This window comes from Atheta coriaria, unplaced genomic scaffold, assembly GCF_025399875.1.
Source record: "Atheta coriaria isolate IRGN ID8LTWV9N9 unplaced genomic scaffold, Caltech_Dcor_3.1 contig_81_pilon, whole genome shotgun sequence".
Lineage (NCBI taxonomy): Eukaryota > Metazoa > Arthropoda > Insecta > Coleoptera > Staphylinidae > Dalotia > Dalotia coriaria.
Genome location: NW_027045591.1, coordinates 2,986 through 9,482, shown reverse-complemented (window position 1 = coordinate 9,482; position 6,497 = coordinate 2,986). Strand labels below are relative to the sequence as shown.

The following is a 6,497-nucleotide window of genomic DNA, read 5'->3' as shown; positions in this document are numbered from 1 at the left end:
CCGCACGCTATCGGCGTTTGTTTATAAACAACTTTCTTATCGAACCGGTTTCATGCTGCGCTCATGCTACGAATGTTCGTACGTTTCAGTTTGTATTTGCACGCGGTTCGGTGTAGTTCTTACATTCATTTCGATTAAATTAATTGCATTACATTTTATTGATTATTACCGGCATAAATATCGGTAGTTAGTAATAATAGATATCCACAGTGTTTTAGTATCGACGAGTTACGCGTGAAATAATTATAGAACTCGTGTGTTCATTTGTGCATTAGTGATCCGACGATTATTGAATTATCTCGATGCTGGGAATGGGAATAAGAGGTATGTATACTATTTATAATTCTGAGCATGTGTCATTCAAGTCCGTCATCTAACGGAACAGATTTAAGAAGTCTTTAGCATAATGTGAGTTCTAACACACCTGTTTTTTTCTTGTTGCAGCTCATTCAGTGACTACTCGAGGCACTAGTAAGTTTATACTTATTATTACATTATAATTATATAAATTTTCCTATTTTTAAATGTTTTATTGCGGAAATCGAGTCATATATCTGAAAATGTTGGGAGTATTTGCATGTTTCTGATGAGTTTGATACGCGAGCTGCATTCTCAACAACACGCTATTGCCGCCCCCGGAAACAATGCGCGAAGTGCTTTAAAATCGTTCTTCAAATTTCTCAATTTTTAATTTTGAAGCGAAAACCTCTTTCTCATTTCCGTTTTAACTAGCCTATCTTATAGAGAATTTTCCGTAGATTAAGACTCTGCAATTTGTACCTATTTATTTCTATTAATTTACGAGATATTCGCAATTCAAATAAATGGGCAAAATTGAAAATGTCACTTTTAGTACTTTTAGTGGCTTTTTTACCTTTTACTGTTGGATTTTTTTATTAAATAAAAAGTAGCCTATAACCATTCGGGGACCACTAAGAATATGTGTACAAATTTTCATGATGATCGGTTAAGTAGTTTTTGCGTGAAAGTGTAACAAACATCAGGACTATTGCATTTATAATATTAATAGGGATAATGGATCTGCAAAGGTTTTTTATATTATTTAACAATGATATTTTGTGAGGGTTACAGTATTTTTATTTTTTATATACAATCTAATAACCAATATAATATTTAATAATATTTGTTCATTTCAATAATTTAGTGATGCTACTCAACTTACTGTCGTCGTTTTCATCAGCCACTGATTCTTCTGTAGCATTGTTTAAAAGCAATGAATTGCTGTACACATGTAAAAAATTACTTTTGGAGCTCATGTCTGTTTGCATCCAATTCAATGTAAAATTGACAACTACATGACAAATAAAAATAAATAAAAATAACAGATTGCAAATTGATTAAAAATAATAATAATTTTCATACAAAACATTAAAATTAAATCTTTACTTATTCGATGCGTATTTTCGTCTCTTTATAAGTTGTATTACATCTACATATCAGATAGTTTCGCGTTCAATCCCGCACGCTATCGGCGTTTGTTTGTAAACAACTTTCTTATCGCTTCGAACCGGTTTCATGCTGGGCTCGTGCTACGAACGTTCGTTCGTTTCAGGTAGTGTTTGCACGCGGTGTGGTGTAGTTAACTTCATTCCGGTTAAATTAATTGCATTACATTTTATTGATTATTACCGGCATAAATATCGGTAGTCAGTGATAATAGATATCCACAGTGTTTTAGTATCGATTAGTTACGCGTGAAATAATTATAGAACTCGTGTGTTCATTTGTGTATTAGTGATCCGACGATTATTGTACTCGTATCTCCATGCTGGGAATGGAAATAAGAGGTATGTATACTATTGATAATTCTGAGTATGTGTCATTCAAGTCCGTCATCTGACGGAACAGATTTAAGAAGTGTTTAGCATAGTGTGAGTTCTAACACACCTGTTTTTTTTCTTGTTGCAGCTCATTTAGTGACAACTCGAGGCACTAGTAAGTTTATACTTATTATTACATTATAATTATATAAATTTTCCTATTTTTAAATGTTTTATTGCGGAAATCGGGTCATATATCTGGAAATGTTGGGAGTATTTGCATGTTTCTGATGATTTTGATACGCGAGCTGCATTCTCAACAACACGCTATTGCCGCCCCCGGAAACAATGCGCGAAGTGCTTTAAAATCGTTCTTCAAATTTCTCAATTTTTAATTTTGAAGCGAAAACCTCTTTCTCATTTCCGTTTTAACTAGCCTATCTTATAGAGAATTTTCCGTAGATTAAGACTCTGCAATTTGTACCTATTTATTTCTATTAATTTACGAGATATTCGCGATTGAATAAAATGGGCAAAAATTGCAAAATGTCACTTTTTAGCACTTTTAGTCGCGTTTTTCGACCTTTTACTGTAGGAAATATAATTATTTTAGTATTTTTATCTGATAGGAATTTTTCAATCTTTCATAATCAGCAATTTGTTGGTAGCTATCTCTTTTAGTTTAAGAGATATGAATTTTGAAAATCGTCGAAAAAAGTATCAAGCACCTTGGCAATTTTTTCTTAAGACTTAAAATTTCATCTCTCAGATTTCCCTTTTAACTGTCCTATCTGATAGGGTGGTCCGTAAGATTAAGACGCTGCGATCAGATATTATTTATCTCTTTTGGTTACGAGATATTCTCGATTGAATAAAATGGGCAAAAAATTGCAAAATGACACTTTTAGCACATTTAGTCGCGTTTCGACCTTTTACTGTGGGAAATATAATTGTTTTATATTTTATCTCATAGAATCTTCCAATCTTTCATAATCAACAATTCATTTGGTAGCTATCTCTTTTAGTTTAAAGAGATATGAATTTTTGAAAATCGTCGAAAAAGTATCAAACACCTTGGCAATTTTTTTTCTTAAGACTTAAAATATCATCTCTCCAGATTTCACTTCTATCTAACTTATAGAGAGTACTCCGTAGATTAAGACCTTTGCGATCGGATCTTATTTATCTCTTTTTTAGTTTACGAGATGTTAATTTTCTTAAGACTTAGAATTTCATCTCTCAGATTTCAGTTTTTAACTATCCTATCTGATAGAAATTGGTCAGTAGATTAAGACGCTGCGATCAGATATTATTTATCTCTTTTTGGTTGCGAGATATTCGCGATTGAATAAAATGGGCAAAAATTGCAAAATGTCACTTTTTAGCACTTTTGGTCGCGTTTTTTCGACCTTTACTGTAAGAATATAGTACTCTATATTTTTATCTGATAGAGGAATGTTCCAATCTTTCACAATCAACAATTCGTTGGTAGCTATCTCTTTTAGTTTAAGAGATATGAATTTTTGAAAATCGTCGAAACAAAGTGCGCCATAGTACTCGTTGCTTAAGGAATTGTAGTTTTTGTAGTATAACACGCGAACGCGGTGTTAGTATATTTTCCGGGGTTTCACGCGACGTTGGCTGCTCATTAACTTCAGCACGGCTTCAAAAGATGCGGAATTAAATTCTCTGTCGGGTGGTATTTATTTGTTGTAGGATTTCGACCTGCAACCCGCTAAAATTTCCTTGAAAGGGTGATTTTTTCACACTTTTCGTTTAAATGTTAGTATATTTTCGGGTTTGCACGCGACCTTGGCGGCTCATCAACTTCAGCGCGGCGTCAGAAGATGCGGAATTAAATTCTCCGTAGCATTGCGTTTGTTTGTTGCTAGTCATTTAGACAGGGTGATGCATACGCTCTTTCTTGTACGTGTCTCACACATTGCCGCGCGATTAAGTGCGTGACCACTCACCGCGCCATAGACAATTTCGCACTGACGCATGTACGCCACACTGTTGAAACACTTTGGCAAAGTGTTTTTACCAGATGTAACGATGTAGGTTCACCTGGAAATATTCAGCAGAGAGGGATTTTGTTTTGTTTCAACGGTGCGATAACGACGAGCGCATTCCACACTTCGACTTGTGTTATTCTTTGATGTAAATTCGGTAAATCGTGTTTATATTTCCTGATCGCCGGTGATAATTAGTGTTGAAAATAAACTTGTTTGAGCTTTTATCAGGTATTTATCGCGTGTGTAATCTTCGTAATTGTAAATTTTGCGTGTTTTTCCGTTGCCGTCCGGGCCACGCCCGATGAAAATATCAACGCTTTAAACGCTAATAATCGAATTGACTTGCATGAATCAATGTGCTGCAAGGTAAATATTGTCATTTCCTATGATTAATATGCGAATAGCAAATTTTTAATTCAAAGTTTGAGTTCCGACGGAACGTAATTCATTCAACAGAGCACGAAATGCTGTAGCTAATGTTTGTTTATTTAGATATTTATCAGCAAACGTGAGCATTCGACACTACACAAGATTGCCGTGTGTTGTCGTTGCCATCCTTTCACGCTTCGCTCTGTCGCGCTAGTTGCGACAATAATTCCTAAGAATATTATATAAATTAAATATTTATTTAAATAAACATTCAATTTCATTTATTTGTCTGTTTTCAGGCGTTCTATCACACTGATACTACCCGATCGTCTTATGCGCACTTCCGGGCTGCGGGAATTCAGACGTCGGAAGTCATACAAGAAAAGTAACAACTCACACTATCTCTGAACATTCAGTAATCTTCGAATGCAATCATGTCATGCAATATGCGATCTTAAAGTAATATAGAATACGTGCGTTGTTTGCATGTTTTGTCTTCGGAGTTTATCAACATCACCTCAACGCCAAACTTTTTTGTGCGCAAGTCCAGCGCAGGAAGCGGCGCAGGGAAACTCAAGTTAACGTTCTTCCGCAACGTACGCTCAGCAGCATCATTCAGTGCGCGACATTGTCGCGGTTACAGCTCCGCTAATAAAATTGCCAATAATTTATTAAATCAGTAAAAAAGTGTGCTGCAAGTGAAAACATTCCTCGAGGCACTCCTGAGTAAGGTTCTTGCATTATTTTCATTTGCGCCTTTTTAGTATTAAATCTGCATTTGGGATTGGACGGGTTTGTCCAGCCACCAAGTTGCATCATCCTAAGAATGTAGTTTTAATGAATTACGGGGAAGTCAGGAAATGAAGATACGGTGACCGCACTTTCAACTTCGCGAAGGCCCATGCGCAGCGGCCTTATCAGTTATTGTGTCTGCTTTTCACATGTTTCAAACGTTCACTTTGCGTCGGTAGAGTGCCAATTTTAACGCACTAACACAAAGAGGAGCCATGTTGTTGTTTTGGATTTTAACATTTCAGCTTTGAAATTTGGCTGCTGATAACGCACTCCTATTTTTTATTTTCAAGCGTTGCATTTATCATTTAATTATTCTTTTAGTATTTGTCACATTTTAATTCTGTTTTATTTTCTGTTTTCTTGTGTGGTGCGACTTCTTGAAACCTTTCCTGTTTCCCATCGCGAGGCATGTATATTATTAAAAAATAACTGTTTTCTATTATTTCCTGCTGTTTCTAGATGGCCTACGGTCCCGCCACAAGATGTCAGGGTAGTCATGCTTTTCCCAGGAATGGGAACAGGTTTGGTTTTGTTATACAAAAGTTTTTACATTGTCTCTAATAATTTTGAATTTTTCTGTTACTAATTGTTCTTTCTGCTTGTTTTTCGAATTTTATATTCGATTTATTTGGGCATTTTTGGGGAGATTCGGGCGCGTTCGTTATCGGTATATGTACTTTTTGTTTTATTAATATTCCACTCCTACCTCATAATATCATTATTATTTTATAATTTTTCATAATTTAAAATTGCCGAATTTAGATTCATTTATTATTTTATTTATTTTATTCTTAAAAATTAGTTCCAGATATCTACCAAATCATCCTTACCCACTATTTTTATTCTTTGTTTCGATTCTCGGGCATAAGTGATAAAGGCGATATTCGCAGAACCTGGAGAGGTGTAACAGGAAAATACTTATCGAGTGCGGGTTGCGACGCGTTTTAATTTAACAATTTAATTGAATCGCGATCAATTAGCTACCGAAGGAGGTCATTACTGTCCCCTTCACTGTTAGGGGAAGGTACGCAGTGTTTACAAAATGTATCCGAATATGCGACAAATCGAGGTGCGGGACGCGATTAAAAATTGGAAGAAGTAATTTCAATTCCATGAAGGTTTGTTACGGGACCTCAACGGACTTCAAGCATCTACCAGCGGTTTGGACTCAAGATTGTATTAAATATCAACGCCTTAAGTAGTGAGTACACCTGACACCAAACTGGCTGTCTCGCATCTTTATGCGCCAACGCTTAATACGCATATACCATCGTCGGTATAGCTTCGTCTGTTACCCCAATAAATTATATTATTTTTAAATTTTCTATCTAACAGAGAATTTTCAATATTTCATAATCAGTCGAAAAATTATCAAGCACCCCTTGCTTGAATTTTTCTTAAGACTTAAATTTCATCTCAGATTTCTGTTTTAACTATCGTATCTATTAGAGATTGGTCCGTAGATTAAGACGCTGCGATCAAGATCTTATTTATCTCTTTTTAGTTTACGAGATGTTGCGATTAGATAAAATGGGCA

The 6,497-nt window shown here is 35.2% G+C and overlaps 1 long non-coding RNA gene across 1 annotated transcript; it reads left to right on the top strand.

The window, feature by feature from the left end:
* Window positions 1-1,665: 1,665 nt before the first annotated feature.
* Window positions 1,666-4,512, top strand: LOC135802993 (uncharacterized). Its single transcript, XR_010550695.1, has 3 exons — window positions 1,666-1,808; window positions 1,930-1,956; window positions 4,465-4,512. It is a non-coding gene; the product is annotated as an uncharacterized lncRNA (long non-coding RNA).
* The last annotated feature ends 1,985 nt before the right edge of the window (window positions 4,513-6,497 follow it).